Raw genomic sequence first — 25,665 nt, 5'->3', positions numbered from 1 at the left:
AGAAGCCGTTCAACACAAAACACATTAGCGCCTTGAGGCGATTCAGTTTGCATTTGCAGCGCTTTACAAATCATTCATTCAACCAATTCCTATAGGGAAAACCGCTCGTCTGTATGCTGTTCTGACGGACCAAACACAACGCATGCTCTGAAGCAAGTACGAGACAGAAGCTATTGGCTACTGGCTATTGAATTTCCTTTTTCTAGTCCCGTCGTACGTGTTGTACGTCACCTCATTCTGGACGGTCAGACTTTGGTGTGACCGTGTGTATGCAAGACCGCTTGAGCGGATTTCCGTCGGAGTTCTGTTGGAGAAACCTTTGGAGTTTATTCCGACGGCAAAACCAGCCGTGTGTACGCGGCATAAGAGTGTTAGCAAGCAGTGTTCTATAATTGGGTATTATCTGTATATGTGACTGGTAAAGTACAGCACTGACTGAGATTTGCATGCACTTGCAATCATAATTTTGGTTTCTATGAGTATAAAGAATATAAGAGCCTGAGAGTGTTTAGAAATACCTTGAACTGGCTCGTTATGCAGTGTATTCAAAGGATGACTGGAAACTCATATTCCCATCGTTGTATATATGAGCTTCAAAGTCATTTTCCATTTCCTAAATCTGGGACATTCCCACCAAATATGAACCATGGTTCCTCAGAGTTCACAAACCCTAAAACAAATGCCAGATGTACCTGGAAACATTTTGCTTGACAAAACTTTTTAATTATCTTCCATAAGAGAGGCCAGTCTACTGTTTTTGCTCAACAACCACACCTTATAAACTACCCAGGATGCACTGCTGAGCTACAAAAGAGAGGGATATCAGTTAAAATATGAAAATAAATTAAAGGAGAAGTACAACCAAAGCTCGTTTGGCTGTAGTTCTCCTGTTGATTCCAGGAATGCAATTCATTTTGCACTTCTGTGACCTGTTTTCAGCTGACATCACAGAGGCGTTCAGGCTCGGGAAAGATTGTGACCAAATGGTTGGGATCCACCCACATGCCTAGACTGACACCTGCCTCTCAGTGAGCAGCTGAGAGCCTGAGTGGGCCGCTCCCGCCCCCTCGACAGCCCAGAGTTCTTGGGGGATGGGGAGGGTAGAGCAGACAGCGGTGACTGACAGTCCCCAGCTCTATACTCAGGAAGATCTGAGAACCGAGCGATCGGTGGTGCTTGATCGCTCGCTTCTCAGCCTTAGAGCCAGTGGGGGACAGATGCAGTATCGGGCTGATGCTGCATCCACCTAGGTAAGTATGATTCTTAAAAAAAAAAATTCCCATACTTCGCTTTTAATTATATTTTTTTGTTATTTTCTGCATGCACATAGCTTGAGCAATATGAATAACTAACTATACACAAATACCTAGTGTCCTAGGCTGGGATTCCTGCTATGTTCTAATAATTCTTCGTTGTTTAACTTGAGTTCCACTCATTGTGATAATATATGAAATAAGGAAGGCAAAAGGAAAAAAAACCCTGTGGGACTTTGTAGGCAAATTACACCCAAAAAATAAAGCAGTTTAAATGTAAGTATTCCAACTTTATTACAAAACCATTTTTAAGATTCTAAAATTACTTACAAACGTAATACATATAAGCATAAGTGTAGAATATATGGTATTTTGCGATCAAGAAAACCATATATATTTTGGACATATAGGGTTTTCTTCACCGCAAAATACCATGTATGGTACTCTTATGCTTATTTGTATAAGGTTTGCATGTAATTTTAATATTTTAAAAATGGTTTTGTAATAAAGTTGGTATATTTCCAGTACCTTTTAAACAACTTTACTTTTCCTTTGGTGTAATTTGCCTACAAAGTCCCACAAGGTTTTTTTTTTTTCCCTTTAATTCACGGTTTGGAATGTTCGCAAATCACCTATGATACCATTCACTCTATCTTTAGTATTATCCAGAAATAAGGAAGGCAGGTAGCAAAGCTGTTCCTATTTTCAGCCCCCATCCCTGTTAATAACTACAATGCGTTTTATCAATGGGAATTCTTTTGAATGGGCTGTAATGTACAAACATCCCATTAATTACACGCAGTGAAGGTTAAATGAGGACATGAGATAAATGAACCGCAACAAATTTTTTTACACAAGGCTCATTACAAAAAACCTGGCTGAGAAGAAGATACCATTGGTAACAGGAGGGCAATGATGGTATGAACATTTTATGGCCATTGTATTAAAGTGACAGGGAGTGCCTAGACTTATTTAAATGATACATTCAGTGAATGTTCTTTAAAAACCCCTTCCCGCCGACCGAACGCATATATGCGTCCTCGGCTTTCCGGGGTTATACCGGGATGATGCCCGCAGCTGCAGGCATCATCCCGGTACCGTTGTTTTCAGCGGGCGATCGGCTGCCCGAATATAACAACCGATGCGGCTAAAAGCCGCTCGGTTGTTATACCGGAGGAGCGGGAGGGGACATCCCCCCCCTCCCGCCGCCTCCCGCCGCTGTTACCGGGCCTCCCGTGCGATCAGGAGGCCCGGTGTCCGGTCCGCTGCCTTCGGCGGCTGGGGGCGGACTGGAACGAAGCTGCGAGCGGCTTCGTTCCAGCCTTCTTCTTGTAAATGCGGAAGCGACGTCATGACGTCACTTCCCGTTTACTCGGCTGCCAATGGCGCCGAATTTAAAAAAGTACACAGTATTCAGAATCGCCGTTTTCGGCGATCTGAATACTTTGAAGTGTAAAGGAGGGATGGGGGGTCTTTTAGACCCCCCATCCCTCCATAAAGAGTACCTGTCACCACCTATTACTGTCACAAGGGATGTTTACATTGCTTGTGACAGCAATAAAAGTAAAAAAAAAAAAAAAAAAATTTAAACACAATTTATAAAGTACAAAAATAAATAAATTAAATAAAAAAAAAAAAAAAAAAATTTTTTAAAGTGCCCCTGTCCCCGCGAGCTCGCGCAGCGAAGAAAACGCATACGGAAGTCGCGCCCGCATATGTAAACGGTGTTCAAACCACACATGTGAGGTATCGCCGCGATCGTCAGAGCGAGAGCAATAATTCTAGCTCTAGACCTCCTCTGTAGCTCAAACCTGGTAACCGTAAAATTTTTTTAAAGCGTCGCCTATGGAAATTCAAAGGTACCGTAGTTCGTCGCCATTCCACGAGTGCGTGCAATTATAAAGGGTGACATGTTTGGTATCTATTTACTCGGCGTAACATCATCTTTCACATTATACAAAAAAATTGGGGTAACTTTACTGTTTGGATTTTTTAAAATTCATGAAAGTGTCACTTTTCCAAAAATTTGCGTTTAAAACACCGCTGCACAAATACCGTGTGATAAAAAATATTGCAACAATCGTCATTTTATTCTCTAGATTCTTTGCTAAAAAAATATATATAATGTTTGGGGGTTCTAAGTAATTTTCTAGCAAAAAATATGGATTTTAACTTGTAAACACCAAATTTCAAAAATAGGCTTAGTCATGAAAGGGTTAAATTACTCCACTTTTTTTCTAAATTTCATTTGGAAACCACAGTACCTTTTTCTAAACATGAACCTGCATATATGTCAACAAATCTAGGGCTGAAGAAATTTCATGCCCATCCCTAACCACAAGGTAGCTGGGCATACAACACAATCTGAAAGCTGAAAGTTCAACATGAGTGGATATTTATGCCAGTACTGGTAGAGTCCAGCCAAAGACAAATTTGTGAAATTTTTCAACAAGATCATTAACTTAAATTAATTTGTTAGGAATGTAATGTGCAGTCTAGTGGCATTTATAAATAAAAGTGTCATCACCCAGTTTGGCCACTCTTGGTGGGATAATGCAAGCATGCCATGTCTGTGTCTACTTTATTATTATACAGGATTTATATAGCGCCAACAGTTTGTGCAGCACTTTACAACATGAGGGCAGACAGTACAGTTACAATACAATTTAATATAGGAGGGACCAGAGAGCCCTGCTCCGTAGAGCTTACAATCTACTTTAAAGTGTATGTTGAGGCCAAATAGAAAAAAAGAGTGTTCAGTACATATCTCACATGCATATTTCTCCTTGTTTTATCTTTTTATCTTTTTTTTTTCATCTTTTGGGCCATTTCCCAACAATTCTGGTGGCCTAGTCTACGTGCTGATGTAACTGCCTTCGTAGCTGCCTGTTCCATGTGTGCTCAGGGTAAGACTCCACGACACCTTCCAGTGGGCCTCCTACAACCATACCCAATGGAGAGAGGCCCTGGACCCACCTGTCTATGGATTTCATTGTGGAGTTACCCAACTCCCAGGGCAACACAGTTATCCTTATGGTGGTTGACTGGTTCTCAAAGATGTGTCATTGTATTCCACTTAGGAAGCTGCCTACTTCTAAGGAACTGGCTTCCATTTTTGCTCGGGAGATCTTTCGCTTGGCTACTCATGGGTTACTCAAGGTGATTGTCTCGTACAGGGGTAGTCAGTTTGTGTCCTGGTTCCAACAAACCTTTTGTGCACAGATTGGAATTCAGCTTGCTTTCTCCTCTGCGTATTACCCGCAATCTAATGGGGCCGCAGAATGAGCCAATCAGACCTTGGAGCAATTCCTACGTTGCTATATTTCTGACCATCATAACAACTGGTCAGACCTATTACCGTGGGCAGAGTTTGCTCACAATAGTGAAAGTGTAATTTGCGCTAAAAGTGAGTAATAGTGAAAAATGTGTATAAATGAACACATAAATAATTATGTAAAATAGTATATGTGTGGTGATGTCTTAACAAGATAGCAGCAAAACCTAAAAGTGTTCACACTACACTTCAATAAAAATATTAAGAAAAAAGTGATCTCGCGCATTCAAATCTATTCACACATAGTGGAAGATAACAATATGATGACATGAAAAATAACTATCAAATAGATGAAATAAATAATGGATGATCATACAAATCTGTGAATGAAATAAATAATGAATAATCATAAAAAACTGAAATAATGGGGTAATTAAAAAGAACAAAAAATCAAGTGTTCAGAATAGGTGCAATAAAGTGCAAGTTCATGAAGTGTACAGAAAACTGGCTCTGTCTTGACCATGCAGGATGATAAGGTGACTTAGTGCGGGAATAAACAGATTGGTCAAAGTTCATGCAAGTCCTCATATGGGATGATTCCACAATAACTTTAGGCTCTCAGAACTCTCACCTCAATAATAATGAAAATGGGCATCATGATACAATATCTGTTAATCGTGTAACTGTATTCTCCAGATCATTCTCTTCCACTCGTCCCGGCTTTATTTCATTCCTCTCTACCATTAATACAGCTTAACAGCCTGATAAAAGAAGTACCTCCGAGGCACAACGGCCCGGTGGGGGAGAGAGGGAGAAAAAACAGGGGGGCTCCAATGGTCTAGTACGTAAATTGATATAGTAATATTTTATTAGGGGGTTACAGGGTGGTCTCTTACATTAAAAAAGTATAAAAACAAACGAGTACAGCTAGAACGGCGTTTAGAGCGCCTCCTTACTAGACTTCCGGTTACGTCTGCTCTCCGCCACTCCCTAGGCATTACGTCACCGCACGTGACTTCATCTGGGGACATTTCATCTATTTGATAGTTATTTTTCATGTCATCATATTGTTATCTTCCACTATGTGTGAATAGATTTGAATGCGCGAGATCACTTTTTTCTTAACATTGCTCACAATAGTGCCTTGAATTCTGCTTCCTAATTGTCCCCATTTATGGCGAATTATGGTTTCCAACCTTCCATGTTGCCTGACTTGTTTGTTCCGCAGAGTATTACTGCATAGAGGAGCATCTCCGTGGTCTTCATTCCACTTAGGCACAAGTCCAGGAGGCTTTGGGATATGCTAATGATAGGTACAGACTCCATGCTGACCGCAGACGCCTGCCTGCGCCTTCCTACCAGGTTGGGAGCAGGGTCTGGCTGTCATCTCGCAACCTCCGACTTTGTGTTCCCTCACTGAAGTTCGCACCTCGGTTTATTGGGCCTTTCCGTATTCTTCGCAGGATTAACCCAGTGGCTTACGCATTAGACCTTCCTTCTAATATGCGTATTTCAAATGTATTTCATATCTTCTTATTAAAACCTTTGGTCTGCAACCACTTTACCACCTCAGTGCCACGTCCTCACCTTGTACAGGTTGAGAACCATGAGGAGTATGAAGTACAGTCCATTGTTGACTCCCGTAGGTTCCGTGGGCACATACAGTACCTAGTGCATTGGAAAGGGTACGGTCTGGAGGAACGCTCTTAGGTCTCCTCCTCGGAATGCACATGCCCCTGTCCTCCTCAGTGATTACCATAGACATTTTCCACTCAAGCCTGGTGGTCCTCTGAGGGGGAGGGGTCATTGAGGAGGGGGTACTGTCAGGGCTGGGCCCAGCTCTTCCTTCTCTGAGCTGGCTGCTCAGCTGTCGGCTATTTGCCAGCTCCTATCTCACCACAGTTACTCAGCTGTTGATGATATCCTGCTTGTCAGTCCTGCCTACTTAAGCCGTCTCCTGCGATCCTGTTAAAGACTTGCTTTGCTGACATCCCTTCTGGCTCCAGATCCTGCTTGCTGTTCCACTACATTGATCCCTAACTTCTGGCTTGGCTGACTATCCGTTCCGGTTACAGAACTTTGGCTATCTTTTGACTACGTTTGTTCTTTTTACTTTTATTATTAAACAAGTGGGATTTAACTGTACTTCTGTCTCAGCCTGATTTCATGGTTTCTGACACGTGTCCATGCTCGGCAAACCAAGTGTCAAAGAGAATTGAATGGGCCACACACTGATGACATCACAATGTGTAAAAACGAATTATTTCACTAACACAAGTCCACAGCATAACATCCCACTCCAATGTGTTGCGCCCAAAAAGGACCTAGTCAAGGCCATGAGTAAGTCCCTTACAGGCGAAACACATTTGGGCGGGTGGATGGAGGGGACATGCCATGCCATGGATTTGTGTACTAAAATAATTTAAAACAATATGTTGACATCAGTGTGCAGCCCACTCATAACCTCTTTAACACTTACTGCCAATAAAGGCTTGGTAAGCTAGGCACTGTCAAAAAAGTATATTTTCATACAGCTTTAAGTGCAACATTGAAAATATACAGATCCTTTAAATAACATGCTTGGGGATGTCTTAAAGCTGTATTAAAATACTCTGAAAATAATTTTTTGTGCATTGCCACATACTTTATATTTGTATAATTTCCAGACCGTTTCAGCAACAGTACACTCTGGCAGCGCATATTTCTCTGTGGAATTTATTTTTTTCTTTACCGTCAGCTTGGCTTACATACAGCAGCATCTTATTCTCATTAATTTAAGTTTGAAAAAACACTTTTTTTCAGGTAACTTTAGCGGCAACATTTGCTTTTTCATCAAATAGTAATAAGCCCACTTTGGCTGGCAGATAGAAATTGGCCAGTAGTTCACTGTGGCTGTCCTTGTTCTCACTGATGCAAAACTGTCCTGCCATTAGCCAATTTCTATCGAGCTCTCATTTAAGAAACTGCAGATGATATAGCATTGTAAATTTAGCCAGCAGTAGGACATTCTAAATAAGGAAAAACTGACTGAAATGTACTAGAGAAAAAAGTGCAGGCATGTGTTTTGCTACAAGAATTAAATGGCAGAAATGTTAAAATAGTCAAAGAGAACAGGCTGTGGCTATACTGCAAGAATTAAGATATTGCAGAGGATACTGACCAGCAGCAGGGCAGTTTTAACCACTTGCTTACTGGGCACCCAAACCCCCCTCCTGCCCAGACCAATTTTCAGCTTTTAGCGCTGTCATTCTTTGAATAACAATTGTGTGGTCATACAACACTGTACCCAAATGAATTTTTTATCTTTTTTCCCCCCACAAATAGAGCTTTCTTTTGGTGGTATTTGATCACCTCTGGGTTTTTTATTTTTTTGTTAAACAAATTAAAAAAGACCATATTTTTTTTTAAAAATTCAAAACCGTTTTATATTTAGTTAATACATTTTACTCCTTCATTGATGTACGCTGATCTGGCTAGACTGATGGGCACCGATAGGCAATGATAGGATGCACTGATGGGCACTGATAGGCTGCATTGATGGTCACTGATAAGGCGACACTGATGGGCACTAATAGGCGGCATTGGTGGGCACTGATAGGTGGCATTGGTGGGCACTGAGAGGTGGCACTGATGGGTGACACTGATGGGTGGCACTGATGGACATTGATAGGTAGCACTGAAGGGCACTAATAGGTGGCACTGATAGCTGGCACTGATGGGCACTGCTGGGTGGCAGTGATGGGCACTGATGGGTGACAGTGATGGTCACTGATCGGCACTGGTAGGTGACACTGATAGGCAGCACTGCTAGGTGGCACTGATGAGGCACTGATTGGCACCACTCGTGGGCATTGATAGGTGGCACTGATTGCTTTCACTTATGTACTGGTGTGCACTGATTGGTGGGCACTGTGGGCACTGATTGGTGGGCACTGTGGCCACTGATTCGTGGCACTGGCAGGCGGTATATGTGGGCACATATGAGGCGGCTTCGCCTCTTCCTCTTCGGGACCGATGTCCCTTCAACAGAAGCTGGTGATCGCTTTTTTTTCTCCTCATGCTGTCAGTGTGAGAGGAAAAAAAAAATTACCGATCTTCTGTTTACATCACGTGATCAGCTGTCATTGGCTGACAGCTGATCACATGGTAAGGAGTTGGAATCGATCCGATCTGTGATCACCGAGCCTCATTGACTCGGGTGTTCACAGCATGCTCCATGCGCGCCCTTCAGGCGGGCTTGGCCAGCTTGCAAAGGGCAGGTTGTCTATTGACGCCCTCCCAGCAAAGCAGATCCGCGCTGTAGCCGTCATTCAGCTATAGCGCGGATCTGAAGGGGTTAATCAGGGATAGTAGGACAAACTGGTATATGCCTAAATTTTGTTTTATCAATGGTATGGAGGGGATATGGTGAGTGTGAGTGATATAATGCATAGAAGTGTAGGTACGCACTGTTCTTGCACTTTTTTTTTTCTTTGTAGCGGTACACCCAGGGCTTTTTTTCTGCCGGAACGTGGCGGAACGCCGTTCCGCCACCTATGACAGCCCTCTCTACTCCAACCTGTCATGACACACTAGCGCACTATACGACCTCGCATTCTTTGGGTCCCAGCACGGCAATGTACCGCTGCCTGTGTTGATGCAGGAGGCAGCTTCCATCCCCGCCTCTACTCACAATGTAGCACGGAGGAGCCCTGAAACTCCGCCCCAGCTACAGATCCTCGATCACCTGCAAAAAAAGCCCGCGCGTACCATATGGTCTGGGGCACTGGCGGTGGAAGAGGTAAGGGAGCTGGGAATGAGAAACGGGGGACGGGGGGAGAGGAGAGAGAGAGAGCGCTCTTCAGAGACTGAACTGTGAAAGTGTGTGGGCAGATTTGAGCATGGAGAAGAACTAGGAAAATGTATGTGTGGAGGGGCAGAGCGAAAGTCTGGGAAAGTGGGGGGGATTTGTGCAGAGAGAAGGGCTGACAAAGTGGGGGGGGGTTTGTGCAGAGAGAAGGGGTGACAAAGTGGGGGGATTTGTGCAGAGAGAAGGGCTGACAAAGTGGGGGGATTTGTGCAGAGAGAAGGGCTGACAAAGTAGGGGGGATTTGTGCAGAGAGGAGGGCTGACAAAGTGGGGGGATTTGTGCAGAGAGGAGGGCTGACATAGTGGGGGGATTTGTGCAGGGAGGAGGGCTAGGAAAGTGGGGGGGGGATTTGTGCAGAGAGAAGGGCTGACAAAGTGGGAGGGATTTGTGCAGAGAGAAGGGCTAGGAAAGTGGGGGGGATTTGTGCAGAGAGGAGGGCTGGGAAAGTGGTGGGGGATTTGTGCAGAGAGGAGGACTGGGAAAGTGGGAGGGATTTGTGCAGAGAGAAGGGCTGGGAAAGTGGGGGGGATTTGTGCAGAGAGGAGGGCTGGGAAAGTGGGGGGGGATTTGTGCAGAGAGAACGGCTGGCAAAGTGGGGGGGATTTGTGCAGAGAGGAGGGCTGGGAAAGTGAGGGGGGGGGTTGTGCAGAGAGGAGGGCTGGCAAAGTGGGGGGGGATTTGTGCAGGCAGGAGGGCTGGGAAAGTGGGGGGGATTTGTGCAGAAAGGAGGGCTGGGAAAGTGGGGGGATTTGTGCAGAGAGGAGGGCTGGGAAAGTGGGGGGGGATTTGTGCAGAGAAGAGGGCTGGGAAAGTGTGGGGGGGGGATTTGTGCAGAGAGAAGGGCTGGCAAAGTGGGGGGGATTTGTGCAAAGAGGAGGGGTGGGAAAGTGGAGGGATTTGTGCAGAGAAGAGGGCTGGGAAAGTGGGGGGGATTTGTGCAGAGAGAAGGACTGGTAAAGTGGGGGGGATTTGTGCAGGGAGGAGGGCTGGGAAAGTGAGGGGGGGGATTTGTGCAGAGAGGAGGGCAGGGAAAGTGGGGGGGATTTGTGCAGAGAGAAGGGCTGGCAAAGTGGGGAGGGATTTGTGCAGGGAGGAGGGCTGGGAAAGTGGGGAGGATTTGTGCAGAGAGGAGGGCTGGGAAAGTGGGGGGATTTGTGCAGAGAGGAGGGCTGGGAAAGTGGGGGGGATTTGTGCAGAGAAGAGGGCTGGGAAAGGGGGGGATTTGTGCAGAGAGAAAGGCTGGGAAAGTGGGGAGGATTTGTGCAGAGAGGAGGGCTGGGAAAGTGGGGGGGGGATTTGTGCAGAGAGAAGGGCTGGCAAAGTGTGGGGGATTTGTGCAGAGAGGAGGGCTGGGAAAGTGAGGGGGGGTTTGTGCAGAGAGGAGGGCTGGCAAAGTGGGGGGGATTTGTGCAGGCAGGAGGGCTGGGAAAGTGGGGGGATTTGTGCAGAGAGGATGGCTGGGAAAGTGGGGGGATTTGTGCAGAGAGGAGGGCTGGGAAAGTGGGGGGGATTTGTGCAGAGAAGAGGGCTGGGAAAGTGGGGGGGGGATTTGTGCAGAGAGAAGGGCTGGCAAAGTGGGGGGGATTTGTGCAAAGAGGAGGGGTGGGAAAGTGGGGGGATTTGTGCAGAGAAGAGGGCTGGGAAAGTGGGGGGGATTTGTGCAGAGAGGAGGGCTGGGAAAGTGGGGGGGATTTGTGCAGAGAGAAGGGCTAGCAAAGTGGGGGGGATTTGTGCAGGGAGGAGGGCTGGGAAAGTGGGGGGGGGGGGATTTGTGCAGAGAGGTGGGCAGGGAAAGTGGGGGGGATTTGTGCAGAGAGAAGGGCTGGCAAAGTGGGGGGGGGATTTGTGCAGGGAGGAGGGCTGGGAAAGTGGGGAGGATTTGTGCAGAGAGGAGGGCTGGGAAAGTGGGGGGATTTGTGCAGAGAGGAGGGCTGGAAAAGTGGGGGGGATTTGTGCAGAGAAGAGGGCTGGGAAAGGGGGGGGGGATTTGTGCAGAGAGAAAGGCTCGGAAAGTGGGGAGGATTTGTGCAGAGAGGAGGGCTGGGAAAGTGGGGGGATTTATGCAGAGAGGAGGGCTGGGAAAGTGGGGGGGATTTGTGCAGAGAAGAGGGCTGGGAAAGTGGGGGGGGATTTGTGCAGAGAGAAGGGCTGGCAAAGTGGGGGGATTTGTGCAGGGAGGAGGGCAGGGAAAGTGGGGGGGTATGTTCAGAGAGAAGGGCTGGGAAAGTGGAGGGGATTTGTGCAGAGAGGAGGGCTGGGAAAGTGGGGGGGGGAGATTTGTGCAGAGAGAAGGGCTGGCAAAGTGGGGGGGGATATGTGCAGGGAGGAGGGCTGGGAAAGTGGGGGGGATTTGTGCAGAGAGAAGGGCTAGGAAAGTGGGGAGGTTTGTGCAGAGAGAAGGGGTGGGAAAGTGGGGGGGGGGTTGTGCAGAGAGGAGGGCTGGGAAAGTGGGGGGGGGATTTGTGCAGAGAGAAGGGCTGGCAAAGTGGGGGGGGATTTGTGCAAAGAGGAGGGGTGGGAAAGTGGGGGGGATTTGTGCAGAGAAGAGGGCTGGGAAAGTGGGGGAGATTTGTGCAGAGAGGAGGGCTGGGAAAGTGGGGGGGATTTGTGCAGAGAGAAGGGCTGGCAAAGTGGGGGAGATTTGTGCAGGGAGGAGGGCTGGGAAAGTGGGGGGGGGGGGGATTTGTGCAGAGAGGAGGGCAGGGAAAGTGGGGGGGATTTGTGCAGAGAGAAGGGCTGGCAAAGTGGGGGGGGGGATTTGTGCAGGGAGGAGGGCTGGGAAAGTGGGGGGATTTGTGCAGAGAGGAGGGCTGGGAAAGTGGGGGGATTTGTGCAGAGAGGAGGGCTGGGAAAGTGGGGGGGATTTGTGCAGAGAAGAGGGCTGGGAAAGGGGGGGGATTTGTGCAGAGAGAAAGGCTGGGAAAGTGGGGAGGATTTGTGCAGAGAGGAGGGCTGGGAAAGTGGGGGGATTTGTGCAGAGAGGAGGGCTGGGAAAGTGGGGGGGATTTGTGCAGAGAAGAGGGCTGGGAAAGTGGGGGGATTTGTGCAGAGAGGAGGGCTGGGAAAGTGGGGGGATTTGTGCAGAGAGGAGGGCTGGGAAAGTGGGGGGGATTTGTGCAGAGAAGAGGGCTGGGAAAGTGGGGGGGATTTGTGCAGAGAGAAGGGCTGGCAAAGTGGGGGGATTTGTGCAGAGAGGAGGGCTGGGAAAGTGGGGGGGGGGATTTGTGCAGAGAGAAGGGCTGGCAAAGTGGGGGGGATTTGTGCAGGGAGGAGGGCTGGGAAAGTGGGGGGGGATTTGTGCAGAGAGAAGGGCTGGGAAAGTGGGGAGGTTTGTGCAGAGAGAAGGGCTGGGAAAGTGGGGGGGGGGTTGTGCAGAGAGGAGGGCTGGGAAAGTGGGGGGATTTGTGCAGAGAGGAGGGCTGGGAAAGTGGGGGGATTTGTGCAGAGAGAAGGGTTGGTAAAGTGGGGAGATTTGTGCAGAGAGGAGGGCTGGGAAAGTGGGGGGATTTGTGCAGAGAGGAGGGCTGGCAAAGTGGGGGGGGGGGATTTGTGCAGAGAGGAGGGCTGGCAAAGTGGGGGGGGGATTTGTGCAGAGAGAAGGGCTAGGAAAGTGGGGGGGATTTGTGCAGGGAGAAGGGCTGGGAAAGTGGGGGGGATTTGTGCAGAGAGAAGGGCTGGGAAAGTGGGGGGGATTTGTGCAGAGAGAAGGGCTGGGAAAGTGGGGGGGATTTGTGCAGAGAGGAGGGCTGGGAAAGTGGGGGGATTTGTGCAGAGAGGAGGGCTGGGAAAGTGGGGGGATTTGTGCAGAGAGGAGGGCTGGCAAAGTGGGGGGGATTTGTGCAGAGAGAAGGGCTGGGAAAGTGGAGAGGATTTGTGCAGAGAGGAGGGCTGGGAAAGTGGGGGGGGGGGGGGTTGTATGGAGAGGAGGCCTGGGAAAGTGGTGGGGGGATTTGTGTGGAGAGGAGGCCTGGGAAAGTGGTGGGGGGATTTGTTCGAAGAGGAGAGCGGGGGGATTTGTGCAGAGTGGGAGCTGGGAAAGTGGAGGGGGAGGAAATTTGCCCAGAGAGAGGAACTGGGAAGGGGGGGAGCCTTGTACAGAGGTAAGAGCTGCAGAGGGCAGAAGGCAGGTTGTGCAAAATGAGAGCTGTGGAGAATGGGGCAGGCTGTGCATAGGTGAGAGCTGTAGGGAAAGCTGGAGGTGCAGAGGTGAAACATGAGAGGTGGCAAAGGTGAGAGCTGTGGATTGGGGTAAGCTTTAGATGGGTGTGCAGAAGGGGAGCAGAGATAATATGGATGGGGGTTCAGAGTGGAGCTGTGGACATGGAAAAGAAGAGGTTAGGTGTGGATGGGGGACACAGAAGTAAGCAAAGAGATAAGCAGAAGTGAGTATTTGATGGTTACATTTGGGGTGATACTTAAGGGGGAAGACCAGGGATATATGCTGGGGGACAGTAAAGCATACAGAGTTAATGACTATTGCCCCGTACACACAGTTGGACTTTGTTCGGACATTCCGACAACAAAATCCTAGGATTTTTTCCGTCGGATGTTGGCTCAAACTTGTCTTGCATACACGCGGTCACACAAAGTTGTCGGAAAATCCGATCGTTCTAAACGCGGTGACGTAAAACACGTACGACGGGACTATAAACGGGGCAGTGGCCAATAGCTTTCATCTCTTTATTTATTCTGAGCATGCGTGGCACTTTGTCCGTCGGATTTGTGTACACACGATCGTAATTTCCGACAACGGATTTTGTTGTCGGAAAATTTTATCTCCTGCTGTCCAACTTTGTGTGTCGGAAAATCCGATGGAAAATGTCCGATGGAGCCCACACACGGTCGGAATTTCCGACAACACGCTCCGATCGGACATTTTCCATCGGAAAATCCGACCGTGTGTACGGGGCATAAGAGTATGTAATGTATGGTACTTTTTTATTAATGCTGTACTCTGTACAATGGGTTTTGCGGTACATACTCCTGCACTTTGTATGCTGGACTGCATATGACATATGCTTTACCACTGTTCTCTTTGTGCTGGGCTGTATGTTATATATTGCTGACCCCTGCCCTCCATACACTGGTCTATATGCGCCATATTTCTGAGAACAAGGAAAGCTTTGCATTGAATGTAAGTACTATCCTGTTGGCTGTTTTTTTTTCTGTGCCTTGTGTGATATGCTGCTGCTCACAACTGCACAATGCACATTCTTGAACCATGCGACTTGTGTGATACACAGTTTTAAGCCTTTACTTATTACAATTATTTGGCGCTGCTGTACTTCTCTCCTCTAAGGAAGGTGTGTCTGGGGGTGGGGTTTAGCTGTGGTCGGGGATGGGGTTTGGGCGTGGTTGGGGGCGGGGATTTGGGCAGGGAGGGTGAGTTCCTGCACCTATTTTCTGAGAAAAAAAGCCCTGGGTACACCCATAGGAGCAACTGAATGTAGTAGTCTGCCTGTCACCCTGCCCCAGCCAGGCACACACTTTTCACTCGCTCAGAGACATGAAAGCAGTCCTTGCACTTGTTTTTATTTTTTATTGAGGGGAATTTAACTTGGATGGGGAATAGGAACTTATGAGATGCCCAAGGAATTAGAAGTTAATGTTGGGACTTCTATATACATCCCAGTATTTAAAATCTCCTCTCTTCTCCTCCTGCACGTCCTTACTTGCAGAGTATCACTCCTCACTCCTCCAGCACATCACTTGCTGCATTTTCTGGACTAGCTAGCACTGTAAGCCTGACACTGGCTCAGCCAGGCTTAAAGCACATGCCCTTTACAGGCAGACCCCTATGGTGTAGCAAAATAGAAAGTCCCAGTGCTAGCTGTCCTTGTGGCTTCTGCTCCCAGCACCACCTCTTCAGGCAGTGCCAGCTCTCCTGGTCGCAGCTGCCCCTTTCCACTGCCTGTGACACCACCATCCTCCAGACTGGCTCTGCACCCATATCAAACTGCTGCATCTCAGTCCTCCCAGGCATGCCTCCAAGTCCTCCTGACAGTGTGAACACTCACCAGCCCTCCTGGCTGCCTCTGTGGATCTCCTGGAGACTTGTCCAGCAGTGTTCTCCCACTGTCCTCTCTTGCTCCTCCTGTGCGTCCTGGTCAGGACACCTCTGTGGGTTGTAAGAGGGTCCCGTCCACACCTAAGCGCAGGCTTAAGGTCCCCCCCCGACTGGGGAGCTCCCTCAAAGGCCCCAACAGCCTAAAGCTGGATACACACAATACAACTTTTTCTGTAGATTTTTTCCTTCAGATTTACCAAAACCATATAATATGAGGTCAAACCTTAAGAGTTTCAATTTATATGCAATCAGGCAGGCCCTTGCACTACATGGTTTTGGTAAATATAAAGGAAATCAGACAGCAAAAGTTGTATAGTGTGTATGGGGGTCTAACACTCCATCTCCATCTTCCACCTGATCAACTTCTCCCCAGCTGGACTGACCCTGGGTATTTAAGGAGGTCTGACCCCTGCCAATCCAGATTGGGGATTGGTCAGGGCTCCTCAGAACACCCCAGGTGGCTCCACCTCCCCTCTCCACCCCTCTTTCCAGAGAGTACCAACAGATACTGGAAAGAAGTGGGAGGTCCTGGTGACACCACCTGTGAATCACCCAGCACTATTCTAGGTCACGCCCAACCCAGATCACCAAACACACCCAGTCTTGGCTGCCAGCCAGGCCTGGAAATGTATCTACTCTCACAAAAAACGACATTACTCTCCTAGCACACTAGAGGGTGCTACATCTTGAAGCAGCTGTGTGCGGTGAACAAATGGCAGCCTAAATTGGAGATGCACAGTAAATGTAAATGTTTTGCTTTAACCACATCAATCTTAAAAATGTCTCTTGCCTTGCAGCACAACAAAAAAAAGTTTTCTATGGAAACGCCAGCGCCAAAACGTGTCTGCTGCCCTCAAATCAACCACAGAATAACATGAAAGACAAAAAATTCTCCAGGTATAACAAAGACAAAAACGGGATTGATTAAACAAAGTTAGCAATCAAAATGAAAGTACAGTTTCCTAATGGACTCTAATCGCGCCCCATGCAGTTTGACTATGCTTTCCCTGCAGCTTCCTATTCACTGACACTGCTGCTCTGTGCTCCTCCATTTATAGTGAGGGGGCTTGGTTATCCAAAACCTCCCTTGATGGCCATTCTAAACTTGCTGGTCATAGATCAAAGGCAATGCAGTGCCTAAGGGCTTTAAAAAAAATCCTTCCATGTGAATCTGCACAAAAATTTTCCAGGATCTCAGATCTGAAACCCAAAGGATACATCTAGAACCCTTGATAAAGGTGAAACCAAACCTCATCCCTGGTCGTTACAAAATTGCTCCCTGCAGCTGCCCCTGCAAGAATTACAGACATCTTAACCTGCAAAAACTAATTTCAGGGAAGTGGCAAACTCATTTCAGGGAGGTGACGCTTCGTGCCGGTGCCGACCCCCCCCCCCAAATGAAATGCAGCCTTACCAGTGCCAATTAAATGTAGCCTATCAGTGCAGCCTGTCAATGCCTATCAGTGTTCATCCGTGCCACCTCATTCCTGCCTACCAGCACAGCCCATCAATGTCCATCAGTGCAGTCTATCAGTGACCACCAGTGCAGCCCATCAGTGCCACCTCATCAGTGCCTACCAGTGCAGCCCATCAGTGTCCATCAGTGCAGCCTATCAGTGTCAATCAATGTCCATCAGTGCCACCTCATCAGCGTCCATCAGTGCAGCCTATCAGTGTCCATCAGTGCTCACCAGTGCAGCCCATAAGTGTCCATCAGTGCCCACCAGTGCAGTCTATCAGTGTCCATCAGTGCCACCTCATCAGTGCCCACCAGTGCAGCCCATCAGTGTCAATCAGTGCAGCCCATCAGTGTCAATCATTGTCAATGAGTGCCACCAGTGCAGTCCATCAGCGTCCTTCATTGCCACCTATCAGCGTCCACCAGCGGAGCGCTCCCGGCTCCTTCCCACCCCCTCCCCTGGCCACATACAGAGCCAGCCCGAGCAGCCGCCGCGGCTGTACTCTATTTGGCCACTCGGCTGCTCTGTCTTCTGTCTGTGGGCGGGGGCGGGAAGGACCTGGGAGATTGCCCGTGCTTGCGGGTGTCCGGGAGCCTGCAGCCAAATGCGGGAGACTCCTGCGATTCGCGGGAGACTTGGGATGTCTGGAATTATACAAACCTGGAGATGACATTACAGGGACAAATAAAACCTGTTTATTGCTACAGGAAAAAGATATGAGGAAAAAATAATGCTGGCACGGTTTATAGGGGAGAGAGGTGTGGAGGTAGATTTGGGTATTGCCTTGACATACACTTTAGGTGTCTTCAATAAGTAATTATTTCACTTGTCTGAACTGAACTTTAATAGTATATGAGGACTCACTGGGTTTTGCCATTGTCCCAGTCACTGGTATCGACTACTGAGTTCTATTTAAATGTAAAACAGCTGAGTCCGTACTGAAGAACTGAGAGGACCCACTGTGCAAAGGTAGCAGCTGTCTTACGGCTCCTTTCAATAAGCAAAGAAAATAGAAGAAAGACTCTTATCTTTAATAAAATGACAAAACAGCGTGAAGGAGATGGGGCCCTTCCATAATATTCATATATCTTAAGAAAAACTTAATCGACATTTTAAAGAGTTCTGAGCGGGAAATGAGTTTCAGCTACTTCATTCATCTTAGCTCACTGCTGTTTATAACAAGGTTTAGAGAGTTCTGTGTTGCCGTGTGAAATCTTTTTCTTCTATGCTGTATCTATTCAGGGAACTTTCACACTGCATTAATTTAGAAACGATAACCTGCAAATGAAGAAGGTACTACCACGATAATAATGACGCATCTCAGGGATTTATTTTTCTTAACCCTTCCTGCAAATGCTGCCTGATGAAATTTGTCTAGACCACGCTTTCACAATTGCTGGTCTGTGGACCTCTGGTTAGTTCTGACCCCTAGCAAGCCAGAGATCAAAGGCATATCAATTATATTTATTTTGCAGTGGTTTATGGTTTTGTCCTCAACAAAACTGCATTTTATTAAAATGGCAGTGATCTAAAGCTGAACTCCAGGCAAACTAAATACATAGATGAAATACATATACTGTAAAGGAGCTGTTTTACTTGCTAAAGTACCATATTTGCCGACCTTTTATACTTAAAAAAATCCCCCAAATTCAGGGGTCGTCTTATACGCTGGTATAAAAGTCCGCCCGATGGATGTCAGCCAGCTGGATGTGCGGTAATACTGTATGTAACTTTGGTTACATACAGTATACCGCGCTGAGCCAATCATAGCGAGTGATGTATTCTATTAATGAATACAAAGCCTGATAAGATTGGAACAACCTCTGCCAATCCAAGCAGGCTAAATACAGTATACCGCCTGCTCGGATTGGCTTTGAGTGTCAGAGAGGCGCAGGTTGATGATGGTACAGCCTCTGCCAATCCGAGCAGGCTCTTTTATTCATTAATAGAATACATCGCTCGCCGTGATTGGCTCACCACTATATACTGTAATGTGTGTCACCGTTTTCTGCACTGTACTTGCCAATGAGGCTAGTAGACTGTGGACTACTTTATACAGCGAGCTAAAAACAGCCACTGATTACTGTATAAATGTCACTGGCAGGGAAGGGGTTAACACTAGGGGGTGATCAAGGGGTTAAGTGTTCCCTAGGGATGTGTTTCTAACTGTGGGGGGAGGCAACTGACTGGAAGTACAGACAGATCGCTGTTCCTGTAGGAACAGCAGATCTCTCTCTACTTTCCTGACAGCACGGGGATCTGCCTGTTTACATTGACAGATCCCCGTTCTGGCTCTCTAAGGAGCAATCGCCAGTGGCTGGCGGAGCGAGCGCCCCCTATAGCTCTTAAAGCTTCACTGGTATAAGCAATCATGGGAAAAAAAATGGGGAAAAAAATCCTGATCACTCCCTCAGAGTAGTACAATGTTACTATAGTAACACTGTATTGCCCTGGTCACAGTATGTTAAAAAACATTCATGAAAAAAGAAAACCAATGTCATAAAAAGGAAATTAAAAAAAGATTGTTTTACATACTGTCACCAGTCAGTGTCCCTGATCAAATTGTTAAAACATTTTTTTTTTTCAATTTCTTCATTTTTCAAAAAATTGTGACAGAAAATAACAACTTTAAAAACTTGCCATGCCTCTTACTAAATACCTTGGACTGTCTACTTTTAAAAAGGGGTCATTTGGGGGATATTTGTACTGTCCTGGCATTTTCGAGCCTCAAGAAATCAGATGAGCTGTCAGTACACCAGGATTGATCAATTTTCATAATTTGTGGACTCTATAGCTTTCCTACAGACTAAATAAAAAAAACTGAAAAAAAAAGAAAAAAAAAAAAACAGTGGTGAATAAATAGAAGCAAAAGAAAGCTCTATTTGTGTGAAAAAAAATGATAAAAGTTTCATATGAGTACATGAGCACGTAATTATCATTTGAAGTGAGACAGCGCTAAAAGCTGAAAATTGGCCTGGGCAGGAAGGGGGTGAAAGTGCCCTGTATTGAGGTGGTTAAACAGCACCAACCGGAGAGGTGCAGAAATTCACAGAATGAATAAAGCAGGGAGACCTTTCCACTGCAAGTCCTCAGGTACAGTTTCCCTTCCAGCAAGGAGAACACTGAGCAGCAGGAATGACATCTTCAAATCTCACTCCAGATCTGAAGCTAGCAGTCAGAGGCAGCAGTGCCTTATATCTCATTCAGAGGATATGCAACGATGAGACTGCAGCTCTAGGTGCAGTAAGTGCACTTTTACTTTTCAGGAGGAATTTGAGACACAGGGTAGATTTTTTGGCAAATAACATTGCTAGATGTTCCCTATAACATGGCAAATAAATCTTCAGCATTTTGAATTGAGGTCCACTTTAATTAGAACACAAACCAATAGATTTATGACCCAACATTGTAACCAAGATCTGATATCTGCTCTCTACCAGTTTATTGGGTTGAAGAATAAAGACTGAAGTTTGCTAAGGTCTTCTAGTATTTTCTTCAAGTGGGTGAATCAGGTAGCATGGACTCCTGACATACGCATCTGCTTCCTATATAAACCAGGGGCTGCTTCCTTAGACTTTTCCTAAATGACAGATTCATTGAAACCTCAACTTAAGTCCTCTGATGACAATACTGTAATATGTATTCTGATGGTAACTCAAGTGGAAAGTAGTAGAGAAAAGTTAATTATGCATAACACTAAAAACTGTCATTAATTAATACAATCCTCATAAAACATACCCCATTGAAAGTTCCCAAATGAGTGTAACCCCCCCCCCCTTACCCTATAATTAGTGGGCCTTCTACCTTTCACTCCACTCCACACTAGTGTTATTCCCTGAATTGATTGTAGTAATTACATCTTGGCAAGTGTACTGCCTAGGCTTCACAAGATATCACTTTGTTCCCAGAGTAGCTGCCAAGACTGATTACTGGCAATAAACAGGTTGAATAGATTTTCTTATTACATTGTCAAATTGCTGGGGACTTTTTCATAGAAAAGATATTTCCTCCATGTCCAAGGTGTTCTGGTTTCCTCCGGTGAATTAGTGAAACATTAGATTTGACATTTAATATTTGTCACATACGAGAATACTCTAAGCACAGCAGAAGGAAAGAGACATGTAAAATAAACAAACTTTGAAAGTGTAAAGGAGGCCAGTCGGGGAAAGTTGGCAGATCCGTGATTGAGAACAAAATCATTCTAACTGAAAATTGTAAGATAGTTTAAGCAACTTTGTAGATCTATCTTGTCGCAAACTCCTAACTTCCCACTGTTTCTCTTCCGAGCCCAAATTCTTCTATATTTTTCACAATCATTTTCCCTTTTTATAAGATCCGATGAAAAGCTCTGTAAAAAGAGGGATAATTTTCCAATTTTCCACTTCAGAAACCTGATTGTTGCTTCTAAAGGCAGTAACTATTGTTTAAACAAGCACCTGTCCATTTTAAGCTGATCTCTGGCCAAAAGAAAAAAAAGTATACCTTCCTACTCCCCCATCCTTTAACTTATAAATAGTTTTTCATTAACAAAACTATAAGCCATACCATTGCTCATGTGGTGGCTGTGTCTTGTAATCCAAATATATTGGACAAGAGTACTGTAGTGAGTGTAATATCTAGGATTTACAGTTGGACTGTTCCCGTGGATCCATGGGAATATTTATTTTTTTGGTTCTAATATTTCATATAAAGATTTGTGGAACAGCTTAACTCCCCATTTATTAAAGTGGTTGTAAATCTCAGACTCAGAAAAATTAACAAAGCACATCCCACTATAGTGTGTACTATCCCTAATCCAAAGCAGAAAGCCTGCTTCCTCTCTGATCCCCAGAGAGGCTAGACTTCTCAGGCTTCACAAGTTTGTTACATATTTGGAGCAAGTTCGCATTGCATGACCCCAGATTAACTTTCTTTGCAAACATTCTGTAAGTCTGCTGCAAGTTCTGGTTTAGTTAGGTTGTGCAATAGTCATCCCACCACAGGGGTCACTGGCTGAATTTTCATGCTGTAGACTTGCAGAGATCTTGCTGTAGACTTACCACTGCAATTTTGCTCTTCCTGTGGCTTTGTAACAGAACTTTAGCTCGTTGATGATTTATTCTGGACACGAGTGTACTCCTGTCACCCACGAGAGAAACATTGCTAAAAAAAAGTTTTGGCCATAATTCTGCAAAGATAATTTCCTGTCTTCCCATTGCAAGTCATCAATGGCTCCATCTCTGATTGTGTGGTGTAAACAACACAACCATCAATTTTTGGAATCCAATATATGAAATTTTTGGAAAGAATTTACATAAACCACCAAATATTTTTAAGCTTGCTTGCCCTTGACTTAATTGATTTAATGATTCTTAAGGGCTGTACACACGGGCCAAATGTCAGATGGCATCGGCTGCCAGTCGGTTTCTATTGACATTTGGCCTGTGTGTACGGAAGCCAGTCCAACAGAAACCGGCCGTTTGGCTTCTATCGAAAGGCATGACTGGAATAATTCTGCTGATCCACACCCAATCAGCCAATGACTGAGAGTGCTGACTGGTGTGTTCTGGCAGGGAGCTGTCCCCCTGTCAGAACAAAATAGCTCAGCGGGGAGATCATTGTATTAACATCGGATTGTTATTACAGTGGCTCCTACTGAGCTGTTCAATTTTTTTTCGTTCAGCCCGCTGGGTAACAAAAAAAGGTTAGTGTATACCAGGCTTAAGACTTGGTCATTTTCTGTTTTCAGATTGACGAGTTCCATGGTGATAAAATCTATGGAATATTTTTAATTTTTTAATTTAATTCTTTATTTATGTATAAGATAACATCATAATTATCAGAAATGTTCATATAGCAATACACCATTTGATTGAGAAGAATAAAAAATATTTAAAAGTATTGCAGATATACGGCAGGCTTCTATAGATGTTAAACATTAACACATGTATACTTCTATTATACAGCATACTGTCTACAGTAACTGCTAAACTCGACCACTGTTTTTACCCCAGATTTTTTTCAAACCCAACTAAGATAAAAGTATGTGCTTATGATTACTTTTCTTTTCTTTCTTTAAAAGAACAGCCTACAAAAAAAAAAAAAAGAAGCCAAAAAATTTTTTATTTATATATTTCTTTGTCATATATATATATATGACAAAGAAAAAAGTAGAAAGGAAAAAAAACACGAGAGGGGCTCCTTCCCCCTTTCGCATGACATCTGTCTTCAGACTTAGCAGACCGCACATAGCATCCAAGGAATTAATCCTCTAATACTAAAGGAGACTGGTCTTTATATAAGAGATACAGAGCCCATATCCTCAAGTATTTCTCACTCTGTCCTTTCGTTGACATCGTGAGGTCTTCCATTTCCTGAATTTCTGTAGTTCTAGCCAAGGGGTCTCCAAACTATAGTCTTCAAGTTGTTAAGGAACTACAATTCCCATCATGCCTAGTTGTGTCTGTGAATGTCTGAGTTTTACAATGCCTTGTGGGATGTGTAGTTCCGCAACAGCTGGAGTTGTTTGAAGATACCTGTTCTAGCCAACCAGTGAGATTTAGCCGGACCGACTGGACTCTACCAAAGTGCTGGTATATATGCTTTTGCAGCCATTAAGGGGTGTTTCAATAATGAGTTTTTATAGCTTTTATTGGATAAGGGTGTATCACGGAGTAAGCATGCTGCAGGTTTCCTCGCAAGAGACATACCCGTTAGTTCTTTAACCGTATATTCAGTCATATCCCAGAAGTCGTTCAGCTTCGGCCATTCCCAAAACATGTGAAATAGGGTACCCTCTGATTCCCGACAGCGCCAACAGACATTGGGGTATGGGGAAACATACGATGCAGTAATGATGGAGTTTAATACCAGGAGTTTGTATCCTCCTTCTTGAAATCTGCTTGCCACTGAGGACTTGTGAGCAAATAGTAAGATTCTATCTTTTTGAGTTTGTGTGATTTGTAGGTCTTTTTCCTATTGTTGGAGAAAGGAAAGATTCTGTGGCACATTGGCCATTGCCAACACATTCTATGGAAGATTGACCATTAAGTAAGATATTTAAAGGAGAAGTCCAGCCTAAGCTCATTTGGCTGGGCATCTCATATAGGTCACAAAAGTGCAATTCGTTTTGCACTTCTGTGACTGAAGTCCACTCTCTGCTGACGTCACAGAAATCAGCCCAGGCACCGTGTCATCGCAACAATATAGTCTGGATCCGCCAGGTGGCTGGACGGATGTGCGTCTTAGCCTCTCAGCGAGCCCCTAAGAGGCTGAGAAGGCCGCTTCTCGCCCCTCCACAGCTCAGTGCTCCAGTGAGTGTGGAAGAGCAGAGCAGAGAGCTGCTGATTGACAGTCAGCAGCTCTCTGCTCGGGAAGCTGTGAGAACTGAGCAATTGGCGATGTTCAATCGTTCAGTTCTCAGTGCAGAGACACCGGGGGACAGATGGAGCATCGGACCAATGCTGCATCCACTTAGGTAAGTATAATGGAGAAAAACAAACAAACCCATACTTCTGCTTTAAACATCAATACAATTTAAACTCCTCCCTCCCTCTTTTCCCTTTTTTCTTTCTTGTTTTGTTTCTGTTTTTGCTTATGTATAAGTTGAAGGCCTGGATAAAGATGGGAATAAAGATTGTTACAATTATTTTTTAGAATACATTTTTCTATCAATTAAAATTTGTAAAAAATATATAAGCCCTGTTTTCCTACCTCAAACAACAGTTATGTGAAAATGGGGTTCCAAGAAGTCTTCTTTCTTCTGGTCTGTAGCATGAGAAAATATTTCTTGTAGTGCCCACCTAAATTCCTGGTGACGTGAGTGCTGTCCATTAGCGTGCTCATTACGTCCTCACACGGTCCTTATAGTGTTAACCAGCTGGTGTCACAATGCTAGTGGTAGCAACATGATTGGTAAGCTGTAAAGACATCAACATCCATCGCTGGTCACCATCACTAAAAAAGGTGCCACAGAGAGTCTTGTGACAATGTTTTAGATGTAGAAGAAATACAGATTGTGCAGGTGTGGTGGTAACAATTTTTTTGGGCTTTAACCGCTTGCCGCCCGCCGGCTGTCATATGACGGCCAGGCAGCGCGGCTCTCGTTCTGGGAGGGCGTCATACGACACCCTCGCCTTCCCAGTCCACCAGGGGGCGCGCGCCACAGGCAGCAATCGCGTGCACCCGCCGTGTCACTGGGCACCCGATGCGCGTGCCCGGCATCCGCGATGTCCGCTGGGCACTCGCGATTGCCTGGTAACATGGCAGGACCTGTCAGAGGAGAGGAGACCGATGTGTGTTCTCACTATAGAGCAACACCGATCGGTCTCCTCCCCTTGTGAGTCCCCTCCCCTTTCAGTTAGAAACACTCCCTAGCAACATGATTAACCCCTCGATCACCCCCTAATGTTAACCCCTTCCCTGCCAGTCACATTTATATAGTAATCAGTGCATTTTTATAGCAGGGATCGCAGTATAAATGTGAATGGTCCCAAAATAGTGTCAAAAGTGTCCGAAGTGTCCGCCGCAATATCGCAGTCACGATAAAAATCACAGATTACTAGTAAAAAAAATTTAAAAAATAAAAATGCTATAACTTTTGCGCAAACCAATCAATATACCCTTATTGCAATTTTTTTTACCAAAAATATGTAGAAGAATACGTATCGGCTTAAACTGAGGAAAAAATATGTTTAAAAAAAAAAATTGGATATTTATTATAGCAAAAAGTAAAAAATAATGCGTTTTTTTCAAACTTCTCACTCTTCTTTTGTTTATAGCGC

Source organism: Aquarana catesbeiana, linkage group LG05 (genome assembly GCF_042186555.1).
Source record: "Aquarana catesbeiana isolate 2022-GZ linkage group LG05, ASM4218655v1, whole genome shotgun sequence".
Taxonomy (NCBI): domain Eukaryota; kingdom Metazoa; phylum Chordata; class Amphibia; order Anura; family Ranidae; genus Aquarana; species Aquarana catesbeiana.
This window is presented reverse-complemented; position numbering follows the sequence as displayed.